Here is a 12916-nt window from a genome sequence, read left to right as displayed (position 1 = left end):
CGTTGTGTCCCGTGCCTCTCGCCTAGGACTCCTTATATACTCACTCCTAGGTCGGTTTACGCTTTTTCCTCTTCTGTCCTTAAGCCGTCATAACTTAAAAATGACGATATTCCGTTTTTCCCGATCTTTCTAATTATCTTCGAATACTTCGTATTTATCCGCGGAAACTTGACATTTATCTTTCCTTGCGGACCAAGCATACGGTTTATGGGCTTTTGGTTAAGAAATCATAAGTGGGTTTTGAGTCACGTCTTAGGTCTCTTTGGGCCGTTGTTTGACTCGAAACGTTTATTACGGCTTCTTTCGATAAAAACAAACTTTCCGCGGTTTTTATCGTAAAGTTTGATTGATGACTTCAAATGACGAGAAAAATGAAATGGGTCGGCTACGGTCTTCGGGAGATAGCATTAAAGAGTAGACGAGAATGCATGGATTCGTGTCGTATCGATTTTTAAGAAAGCACAGTCGCTACGTAGGACAGAGTCGTGTGCGTGCTCGGTCGCTACGTAGCGACTGAGCCATGTACGTGTTTGGTCGCTACGTAGCGACCGAGCTTCGGGGAGAGCTCGGTCGCTACATAGTGACCGAGCCGTGTACGTGCTCGGTCGCTACCTAGTGACTAGCTTTTGCGCTGGTTGCTACACGGCAACCTTGTTCGCGTCTTTCTCCGATTTTTCGTGAATGTGTTTTCTCCGCAAGATTCTTCGTAAAAATAAATTTTTTCTAAGATTTATTTTTCGTAAAAGGAAAAGGTGTAGATCCATTAGAGAGAGAATCATATAGAAAGAAGGAAATGGTGAAAAAGACTCCAAATGATGTAGCAGAAAACTTCTCAATCAGGGAGGAACCCGCCGATCCATGTAATACCAGCTATAACAATGAAGAAGTCGGATTTTTGGCTTCTTTACACCAGACTACTTAGTGATTTTTAGCTGGAACTTCTATGGGCTGGGGAACCCCGTAACAGTCCAGCGACTCAAAGGGATCCAGAGGAAGAATGATCATGACATTGTTTTCCTCATGGAGACCAAAAACCCCACGGGGATGTTGCTAAAGGAACTTCATTGGCTTCAGTCAAATAATTATTTTGCAGTTCCACCGCACACGCCAGGAGGTGGAGGTCTTTTTCTTTCCTGGAAAAAAGATATGGATCTCCAAATTAATTCATCTTCAAACAATTTTATCGATGCTACAGTCTCCTATAAAGATAAATCGTTTCATGCAACGTTTGTCTACGGTAAACCAGATTAGACAAAAAGGCTATAAGTTTGGAATTCACTATCAGCTCTACAATCAGACTCAGGGGGTCCATGGTTCCTAACAGGAGACTTCAACGAAATAGTGGACAACATTGAAAAAAGCGAAGGACCAGAAAGAGTTGAAGGAACTTTCTGTGCCTTCAGGTCTTTCCTGTCTTAGAATGAACTCTTTTATCTAAAATTTTCTGGAAAATACTTATCTTGGAGAGGGAAGAGACACACTCATCTGGTGCTTTGCAGACTGGAAAGATCTGTAAGTAAAACCGAATGAACGGAGCTGTTCCCATCTTGCACAAACCAGTACCTCAAGTTTGAGGGCTCAGATCACAGACCTCTGCTTACTTTCCTAGATACTTCAAGAAAAAAGGGGCAAAAAATTTCAGATACGATAAACGCCTCAAAGATAATCTGGAAATAAAAAATATCATTAAGGATATTTGGGAAAACTCCCTGCAGCTTAATGTGGAAGAGATGCTCTCTCATGCAGAAAGGCCATTTGTGCCTGGAGTAAGAAGTTTCATGAAAACAGCCAAAAGTCGTTGGAGGATACAAAACAGAAACTGGAGGCCGCAATGTCCAATTCAAAATCCGATGAAGCCCTGATTCACGAACTTAATCTGAGATTGTTGCACTTGTAAAAAAGCTGAAAAAGAATTCTGGAAACAACGCAGCAGACAATTATAGTTAGCCCTTGGGGACTCCAACACTGAATTTTCGATGCAATAGCAAAAGGTCGATCATAAAAAAATAGACTATCAGTGATTGCAGACAAGAATGGTGTACCAGTCTATGAAGAAGAAGAGATTTCCAGAGCCATCTCAGGATACTACTCGGACCTCTTTGAATCGGGTTGTGTTGATGGACAACCAAAAATCGTGGAAGCTCTCCAACCATGCATTTCAGATGCACAAAATGAAAGACTCATAGTGATGCCGCATGCAAATGAGATAAAGGAAGCTGCCTTTGCGATCAATGCAGATAAGGTGCTAGGCCCCGACGGGGTTTCAGCCATTTTCTTTCAGTCCAACTGGAGGTCATCGGGCCAGCGGTGGTGAAGAAGATCCAGCTGTTCTTCTCAACGGGTATCCTCACACCAACACCAACGCTCAACAAAAATATGTGAGGTTAATTCCAAAAATCACAGGAGTGCAAAAAGTGAAAGACTATAGACCTATTTCCCTTTGCAATATTTTTTACAAGATAATTTCAAAGCTGATGTCCCTAAGATTAAAAACATTTTTGGGGTCTATAATCTAGGAGTATCAATAAGCATTCATTCCGAGAAGGGCTATAACAGACAACGTTTTGATCACTTATGAGGTGCTACACTTCCTAAAGAGATCAAAGGTAGAAAAGAACTGTAATATGGCTGTAAAGACAGATATGTTGAAAGCATAAGACATAATTGAGTGGAATTTTGTCTCATATGTTCTACAAAGACTAGGCTTTCATGCAACATGGATAAACTGGATAATGCAATGCATCACTACAGTTTCTTACTCCTATCTACTCAATGATTCAGTCTATGGAGAAGTAAAGCCTTACCAAGGTATTAGGCAGGGAGATCCCCTATCTCCTTATATCTTAATACTCTGTAGTGAAGTCCTATTTGGTTTGTGCAAGAGTGCAGAAAGGAAATTTTAATTTGCTTCAGGGAGTCAGAGTAGCACGTGGAAGCCAGAGGGTCAGTCATCTGCTCTTTGCAGATGACACCTTGTTCTTTTGCCTTGCATCCGCTTCAAATTGCAAAACTCTGCTGGGGATCCTTAAAGATTATGAGTGAGCTTCTGGTCAAATGATTAACAAAGCCAAGTCATCCATCACATTCTCAAGTAAGTCTCCACCTGAAGTCAAAGAAAAAACAAAGTTATTGCTGGGAATTACACAAGAAGGACGTTTAGGCAAGTATCTAGGACTTCTTGAACACTTTGGCAGAAGAAAAAGAGATTTATTTACCTCGATAGTAGATAGAATTCGACAGAAGGCTATCAGCTCATCCCCAAAGAGACTCTCTTGAGCTGGGAAGCTCACAATTAATGCTCAAATCAGTACTCAATGCCATCCCAACCTACACCATGTCATGTTTCCAACTCCTGATCAGCCTGTGTAAAAGAACACTATCCGTGTTAACAAGATTCTGGTGGGATGGAGTAGATGAAAAAAATATATTTGCTGGGTGACTTGGGATAAATTATCTAAACCTAAATCTTTGGGAGGTTTGGGTCTAAGGGATATCAAGAAATTCAATCAGGCCCTTCTAGCAAAATTGGCATGGCGTCTAATCACGGTCTCGAGAAGCTTACTAGCATGGGTTCTATTGGGGAAATACTGCCATGGAAAGCACTTCCTTGATGTGGAGCCACCTTAGACCTGCTCTCATGGCTGGAGAGGGATCCTCTACGGCAGAGATCTTCTAACTAAGAACCTGGGGAAAGCTGTGGGGAATGAACAAACGATACGACTTTGGAAGGACTCTTGGATTTCACTCGATAAGATTCAAAAGCCTATAGGTCCTATTCGAGAATATGATCTTGACCTCACAGTGTCAGACCTCCTAACGGATGACCTAAAGTGGAATAAAAGCATGATTCAAAAAATTTTACCTGAGTATTTCTCTCAGATTCTGTGCCTACAACCAAGCCTGAAAGGAGCATAAGATTCTTATATCTAGCACTCTACATCTTCGGGTATTTATTCCACAAAAATCAGGATATCACGCGGCTTCTATCTCCTGCACAGAGTCGTCATTGTTGCATCAAGCTGAGGATTTCCAGTGGATAAAGGACATTTGGTCAGGAAAGTTCTCACCCAAAATGAAAGCTTTCCTCTGGTCAGTAGTGAAGAATGCCCTTCCTCTAAGAGTCAACCTACAAAAGAGGGGTTTAATATCAGCAACTCCTTGCCTGAGATGTCAAAACCTTGAATCAGACATATATATGTTCTTTACCTGCTCCTTTGCGGTAAAGGTATGGAAATGTGACCCTTTACGCCAAGAAGTTCACATAGCTGCAGATTCATCTTTCAAAGAGGCCATCATCAAGTTCCGAACAGCCGTTTGCCTTCCCCCTTCAGGATTTGCGCTCAATACACTTCCATGGATTTGCTAGGCAATCTGGACAGCACGAAACTCATTGATTTTTGAAGGTAAAACCTTCAGTCATGAGGAAATAGCATTAAAAGGTCTGAGATTAGCAAAAGAATGGCCAGAAGCACAAGGAAAAACATCAGAAATTAAATTGTTACCTTCTGCTCTACGCTCTTCCTCAAATCGATCATCCAGATCCAAAGATACCATTGATCACTTGTAAAACAGACGCGGCTTAGGTTGGATATTCTCGGGACCATCTCTGGCAGTTTCATCCCAGGGATCGTCGATCCAGACTTTCGTGAACTCCCCATGAATTGCAGAGACCCTTGCGGTGCGATCGGCTCTTTGCATGGCGCTAACTTTGGAATTCTTAAATCTCAAAGTTCTCTCTGACAACTCAACGCTTTTCAGAGCTATAACCGGCAAAATTCAGTCTAAAGAAATCATCGGAATCGTGGAAGATATTCAAGTGATCTCCTCTGAGTTCGTGACTATCTCTTTCTCTCATCTCCCTCGATCAGAAAACTCGTTAGCGGATGGGGTAGCCAAAAAGGCTCTTCACTCCTTTCTGCTTGTGTAATGAACCTCTCGGAATGGGCCACGTTTTAGGTCCATTTGTTTTTCTTAAGTTTAATGAAATCATTCAGTAACAAAACAAAGTCACTAACATATGGTGCGAGACTCCTAATACCATCTCTCAAAATGAAGTTTCTGTTATGAAATAACTTATAATTTATAGTATCGAAAAATTTAAATAAGAGTAGAATTTAATACCCGTAGGAAGCAAATAACACTAGTATAAGGGAGAGAGTTTATTATAAGAAGGAAGAAGAAAATGTAATGATTCTTTGATTATAAACTCTTGTTCTTGTTTTTGGTGTACAAAAGAGTGAGATGAGTGATGATATTTATAGTGAACAACAATACATAAAATAACAAAGATGGTGCTTAATTTGGTAAATGAGTGGGTGATCATAGTGCTTGATGAGTAGATGATCATAGTGCTTGAGTTGGTAAAGGAGTGGATGATCATAGTGTTTGAGTTTGGTAAAGAAGTGGATGATCATTTCAATGCTTATCTTATAACAGTTTCTTCTTATTCATTAAATTTGGAACAATTTTCACTTTTTGATTGACTATACTTTAGACGTGGTTGGAGAATTTAAAACATCATAATTAGTGATATACATCATGAATATGTATCAGTCTTTTTAGCTTTTGAAAAGTTTTATACAATCTGATAGTGTACTCACACTTGATTTATTTTATCTTCAGAAGATATGATTAAATATCATTTGTTCATTGCCATCTTTATTGTTTCACTTCAGGTACAAGTCTTAAAGAAAATGCTCTGTTTCGATTTTGATATTATATATACATATCCATGATCATAACGTTTTTAACCACTTTTATAGCAATTTTTCCGACCATTGCTATTGGTGTGATCATTTTCTTTCTAGTATATAATGTCGTATACGCTTCAGGAAATGAATCATAACCAACAAAACGTGATTTATGAATTTAATTTATACCTCAGTGTTTTGCTTAGTTTATAGAAGATAATATATGATTTGCAAAATTTCTTAAATCTCTTTATATAGTATTGTATCGTTAGACAACCTTGTTTACATGACAAATATGTATTTTCCAATATTTCTGCTTTAATCATATTATTTTTACATAATTATAAGTTAAAAGTTATTCAACATAGCTGATATTTGTATACAAACTTCAAATCTTAATCATTAAATACAAAGCTTCAAAACAAGCTTTATTTAATTATATTCTATTGACTGTATCTTTATTTAGATTGTTCTAAAGTTGAAGTGAGAGAACGGAGAGAAGAGTGAGAGAAGGTCAATTAGAATTTACAAGTGACAAAAAAAAAAATTTCTAAAAATATTTGTGAATCTTTTACGGTAAAGTATTTGATCTTAATAATGACTAGCTAGATTTTGATCTGCGCTTTGAAAGCGCAGAATTATTTTCCAAAAAAAAACTAAATATATATGATATAAATTTGTATTTTTGATTGTATATCTACATTTAAATGTTACACATGAAGTGTTATATTCAGTGTTCTGAAACCCGATCCGGACCCGCGGTTAAACCGATAGAACCGGTGACCCTATATGTAATCCGGTTTCGTTTTAAAAAAAACTCTATATTTAAAAATTTTATAAAGTCCGCAAAAAACCGCTAAAACCTAGGACTCGGCTACCGGTTGAACCGATGGGTGACCCATTATGTAATACAATTTGACTTAAATTCTCATATTTAAACTATTATAATTCATGAATGTTTACATGAATGGTGGATATATTATGAATGTGATGCTCTAACTTTACAAAAGTTAGCCATAAAATTTTTAGTCAAACTAATTTATCATTTTGTTATAAGCGTAATGTATCAATATTTAAGAGGATACATACTATAAAGAATGAAATATCAATAGTAATTATTTTATAAAGAAAATACAATTGATGAGATCAAAGATACGTGACATGGAGACTGTGTTGGACCGTTCATATTTCTCAACTGGTTAATTTTTTTTTTGTTTGTAAATTATTGTCTTTTGTAAAGAAAAGATAATTCTTAATATTATAAAAATTGCTCATAAAACATACTTTCACATAATTAAGCCCTTTAGATTATAAAATTATAATATTGAGTATTTAGCTTACTTTAATATAGCTAATAGCGTTTAGATATATAATTATATTTTTGGGTACCTATTTCAATTACTGATTTGATTTAGACATCATTTTTTCTTCTAAAAAGAGTATGTTTAAGCAGGGGTGGATTCACGTGCAATGCAATGGTGTCAGTTTACACCACAATAATATTATAAACCGAATTTGCAAGCAACAATTAGTAATGAACTCTGGTTTATTTGGTTAAGGAGTTGGACATTGAACCCATAGAACCAGGATACAATTCTATTTAATGTCATCTTTACTTAAAATTTTTGGTATTTATCTTCATTATGACCTCACATAAAATAAATTTTGGGTTCGCCCCTTGTGTTTAAGTATATTTATTGTAACTTTCTTAGTATAATGATTTAACTAAATGTTCATTAAAACTTTTACAATAGGAAGTCTGAGTTTTGAATCCTAGAAAAAAAAACTAATTATGCATATTGATGAAAAAAAAATTACATAATAACTTTAAAATGGTGTAAACAATACTTTCAATCATAGATCTTATAAGACAGTTTAGAGTGGTACAATTACATTTAAATTTTTTTTTATAATTCTCAGCGGTAGAATCAAGCCCGGGCCTGAAAAAATTCGGCCTACAAGCAAAAAAAATTCTTTTGACCCTTTATATTAAAAAATTCAGAGAAAGTGGTTACAATTGCAGTTTAAAAAATCAAACTTAGCACCTCGATTACGCATCCTGAAGACCTTACCAAAAGAGCTATATAAAGTTTTTCTCCTAATTGGCCACCTAAATATATAAATCTTGTTTGCCCCCAAATCACATGCTTTATCTGCCTCCATTCAGGCTGCACGTTCCTTCGACAGAGCTATTGACATTCTAAAGAATATTCGAACAAAACACTATTTATATAGATTTAAGGGGTGTCAGATGACACCCTATCTTCCTATATAGATCCGCCTCTGTGCTCATTGCCTTTGGCATGTGCTTTGCACAAGTTCTGTAATTGTTGCTATGACCCCCACACAAGCTCTGCTGTTGCAATCATTTTGAGCGTACAATATAACAATCATTTTCAGATTATAAGTTTATCTTTTTCCTGTTCCATGCTACTCTGTATCGTGATTCTCAAATCGTTTAGTTTTACTTGCTGCAGAATTAGCTTATCTCAGATGAGTTCCATCAACACTTTCTTCTTGACTTCAGGGACTTGTCGCTAGTTGTTTATCAGTTTCGGCTATTAGCGCTTTTTCAGCTGTGCCTTGATCGACTAGGTAGACTAATTATGCATGTTGCACTCTCTCATGATGTTCTATTTTTTTCTGACGGCTCTCATGATAATATATAGACTACTTGTTGCTTAAAGATCGCACATATCGAGACAGCTGTTCTCTGTTCTGCTAGAAACCGGCTTAATCATGCCTTATATTACTATGTACAACTTTTTTTTTTTTCTATAAAAGATTTTCTATTACTATGTACAACTTAATCACGACAACCTGTTAGCCTGCAATCAACTTTTACGGCTAAATGACAAACTTGCATTTTGTTGTAGGTTGAGCTGGTCCTGTTGTTCACGCATCTAACCATATCACAACTCAGGTGATCTTTCATGATCTTCTGGATATCAACTAGTCAACTACCATATATTATTTCAACATTTTAATAGATTTTCCCCTACCATTATTATTATATGATTTGAGTATTAATAACAGGATGGGTCCAAAGGACAAGCTCACCTATTCATCTTAAAATCTTATTAGAGCAACCTCATCCGTCATGTATCTCAACTCAGTTTCTATACAAAACAAAATAATTATTTGATAATATTTTACTTATTTATTTAAATCAAAATGATTTTTTAAACTTTGAACCATTTATAAAATGCCATGTGTAATAGATGGTATTTCAGAGTATCTGAAATGATATATTCTCCTGTGTTTCTATCATATTTTATTTTTTGAAAAAAATTGCTGAAATACCCTATGGATATTAGCAATGGCCAATGGGCATGCTCTTAGATACCCGATCAAATGTTTTTGAAAAACTCAAAGATTGCATTTAAAATATACTATATGTATCTATTTGATATTTATGAAGATTTACGAAAGATATGTCAATCTTGCTAATTTTTAAGGATTAGTCTGATCGATTAGCTGATAAATCCTCTTTACAAGTTACTGTTTTAAGTTAGGGATGAGTTCAATTATTCAGTTTAATCTTAATTATTTGGGTTTTTTAATCTTCAAAAATATAGGTCATTATCTTTTCGATTTAAATAATTCGGTTCTTTGGTTATATATAAAATTACTGTAAACATATAAAGACAATTAAAATATTCAATTTTAAAATTATTTTAATAAAAAATATTTAATCTAAAATAGTTATTAGTTTAATTAATTTGTTTATTAAATTATTTTTGGTTTCATAAAACCTGAGTTTGGATAATTCTATTAAAAAAATTAATTAATTATAATTATTTAAAGTCAAGATGAAAAAATTAGTTAGAATTATTTAGTTAGGTTGATGATTTTTTTTCTCACATTATTTATTGGTAACTTTGAATATTTATGGGTAAAGTAACCTCTAAATATCATTAAAGAAACTGAATGAATAATTAATTGCCAGGAGCCGTTATCCTCACTTGTAAAGTCCCGAGGTAGAATGTTTTTTTTCAAAAAAAAAAAGAAATAAAATCCTGAGGTATAAATGGAATTATGAATTTTGATACCTTTAAATTAATTTAGCAAACCCTAGTTTACATTTATTCTTATTTTTTTATGTAGAAGTGCTGTAGCCTACTTGCACTCCAAATATGTGATTTTTTAGATGAATAATATATATAGTCGATGAGAAATATACTTATTAGCAAAAATTGGGAAAATAACCAGTGGTGGTAGTCCAGTGATGCTTGAGGGAATAAATCCAATACGGCGAACCCTGGTTCGAATCCCGCTGGCCACACGGATATGAGCTATTGCTTTAGGTTCATTTGAATGCCCAGGAGAGAGTCTATCTGTGGATTATACCTCCACCAGGGGATTAGGTCTGTGTCTTTAATAGAGTCGGATTTAACCCTTTTTCTTTTCAAAAAAAAAAATATTGGGAAAAAAAATTCTTTAGGTGGTGGTGATTTAGTTGATTTTAACAAAAAAAAAAAAAACTGGAAACTAATAAATTTGATGTCTATAATTTAGGATTGATCAAGGATGATACTCTTATTTAGGGAAGTAAGGATAACAGTTTTCTACGTTTGTCACAAAAAATGAGGAACACATTGTGTCACCACAAAATTTCAAAACACTTAAATAATTATTGATTTAAATCTGAATGAATACTTTAATAGCAATGACGAAATATTGATATATTGGACTAAATGATGAGTCAAAATTTGAATATTTTGATAACATTTTTCCATGTTTGGTGGAGGTCGATCTAACATATAAAAATTAATTAAAAAAAGTTTAAGATAAAATTTAAAAAAACGTTGCACTTTTTTTTTTTTTTTTTATCACTTAAATGATAGATTCACTAGATTAACCAGCCTGATTATCTAATCTACTAATTTAGGGTCCTACTTTTTATCTACTTAAAGAGTTGTCATTTAAGTTTTGGACTTATTCATTTTTCATTAGAAATAAATATAACATTCCTTATAATTTTTTTATACAATACAATATATAACATGTTTAAGTATTATTCTTTTCTAATACACTAACCATAATTAACCTATACGATATACTCATCAATTATCTAAACAATTTGCATGACTAAATACTCATCAATTACTCCTTACAAAATATGCGACCATATAGTTTCGTTATTGTTTAAAAACTAATACCCGATCTTACTCAGTTCTAACCTTGGTGACTATGACAAGAAACTCTTCACTTCTTACAAAATATATAACCATATATATGACAACAAACTCTTCACGTCTAACCTTAAGGGACCCTATGCACTTTCAAATATTCTCTTCCGTTATTATTTTGTTCTTTAATTCATTCCTCTTTAGTGGTCCAATAAATTCATTTTATAAAATGTTAGCAAAATTTTTTTATATATGCTCTTTCATTTTACCAATGCTAAATAATATATACATTTCATTTGCAATGTTAGTAAGACTGGGTGTTTGTTTTAGTCAAAAAAAAAAAGATTGGGTGTTTGTATACATGATAGGATGTCACAAGGCAATCACGTGGCTTCTCCAGTTCTTTGGTTTTACTTATTCAAATAATAGAACTATTCTTCAGGGAATAGTTCCTCACTTTGTTTCACGTTATCTTTTGTTAGGAGTTATGACTCCATGTTTCCATTATTCCTGTTTTGTAGGAGTTAATGACTCCAATATCTTTTCTATTTAAATCAATGAAAACCCTAAAAAGATGTAGTCTTAACTACCCAAAGAAAAGTGTGTTCTTAGTTTGTTTTTGGCAAATTCTCTTTGATTTGAAGAGGGACCTTAATTGGTATCAAATCACATGTTTCTAGATCAACAATAGATAATCCTATAACTGGGACCTATCAATTGGTATAAGAGCATGTTATGTTTTTGATCCGGACCACTTTGTGGTATCAAAATTTTTATATTTTTCATCTTCCTTGTTATCGGTATTCTTCGTGAATCAACTGTTATCAAGAATCCTCGACGAGCGGTCATTCTTCGGAATCAACGATCATCGAGATCTATCCAGCGATTTTTCTTTTCACCATTTTCTTCTTTTCGGGTTTGTTGATCAAGTTCAGCATCCTTTCTTTTGTATGGATTAAAATCTGTAATCTTCCATTGTTTTTCAATTTTCAGAAAAAAAAAAATCTCATATTTCTTTGTTATTCAAAAATTGTCTCTAGTAATGAACCATGGAATCAGTTGGTAGGTCGTGGAGATTATAGTTTGTGAACAAAAGCTACGACTAGAGGAATCAACATGGGAGGAAGAGAAGAAATTAAAGTCAAGTTCTCCTCTATTCACTTTCACCACGAACCTTGAGGACAAGGTTCTTTCGACGGTCGGAGTATTGATAAGATGTCACAAGGCAATCACGTGGCTTCTCCAGTTCTTTGGTTTTACTTATTCAAATAATAGAACTATTCTTTAGGGAATAGTTCTCCACTTTGTTTCACGTTATCTTTTGTTAGGAGTTGACTCCATGTTTCCATTATTCCTGTTTTGTAGGAGTTAATGACTCCAATATCTTTTCTATTTAAATCAATGAAAACCCTAAAAAGAGGTAGTCTTAACTACCAAAAGAAAAGTGTGTTCTTAGTTTATTTTTGGCAAATTCTCTTTGATTTGAAGAGGGACCTTAATTGGTATCAAATCACATGTTTCTAGATCAACAATAGATAATCCTATAATTGGGACCTATCGATACATCTCGCATGGCTGCTTGTGTTCGGGTTAAAGTGACAATGTCAGCGAAAATTTATATAATCTTATATTATAATTAAAAGAAATATAAAAATGGATATTTCCATGTTTGTTTGAACTTCCTATATTACTGCAATGTTTGAGTAAAAACCGCAACAACAAATGCCAAATATTTGAAAATTTGTTATGTTAAAATTTTTGTAAAGAAACCATTACGATTTGTAAATAAAATGTTTAGATTCTTCCTATTTAAAGTATATTCCAATATCTTTTAATTATAGTCTATTGATTTTTTTTAATAAAAATAATCAAACTAATATAATCTATATATATAAAGAAATGTTTGCCTCTCTCCCGTGAAGCCACGTCATCAATTCGTGCGTTCTGGGAGTGACACGTGTCCCATTTTATATTTAGAGCCAAAATAAATGAATGCAGTTAAGGGTAACTGAACCCAGCACCTCTAGCACTAGTAATTTCTCTTAGAACCACTAGGCTGAAGTCACTTTTTATAAATATGTGGCCGCGAAAATA

General features: G+C 34.3%; 2 long non-coding RNA genes across 3 annotated transcripts; both read right to left on the bottom strand.

Moving 5' to 3' along the window:
- Positions 1-749: 749 nt before the first annotated feature.
- LOC106293712 lies at positions 750-3096 on the bottom strand. The gene is made up of 3 exons (XR_001260611.1): positions 2805-3096; positions 2043-2346; positions 750-1915 (listed from the first exon to the last, which is right to left on the bottom strand). It is a non-coding gene; the product is annotated as an uncharacterized LOC106293712 (long non-coding RNA).
- Positions 3097-3228: 132 nt separating this feature from the next.
- LOC106294158 lies at positions 3229-4412 on the bottom strand. Of its 2 annotated transcripts, XR_001260755.1 has the most exons (4): positions 4207-4412; positions 4068-4126; positions 3863-3990; positions 3229-3361 (listed from the first exon to the last, which is right to left on the bottom strand). It is a non-coding gene; the product is annotated as an uncharacterized LOC106294158 (long non-coding RNA). The 2 variants fall into 2 exon arrangements; XR_001260754.1 differs by having other exon boundaries at positions 3863-4126.
- Between the last annotated feature and the right edge of the window lie 8504 nt (positions 4413-12916).

The sequence above is a fragment of the Brassica oleracea genome, chromosome C5 (assembly GCF_000695525.1).
Source record: "Brassica oleracea var. oleracea cultivar TO1000 chromosome C5, BOL, whole genome shotgun sequence".
Lineage (NCBI taxonomy): Eukaryota > Viridiplantae > Streptophyta > Magnoliopsida > Brassicales > Brassicaceae > Brassica > Brassica oleracea.
The sequence above is the reverse complement of the archived record's forward strand: the minus strand, read 5'-3'. Positions and strand labels throughout refer to the sequence as shown.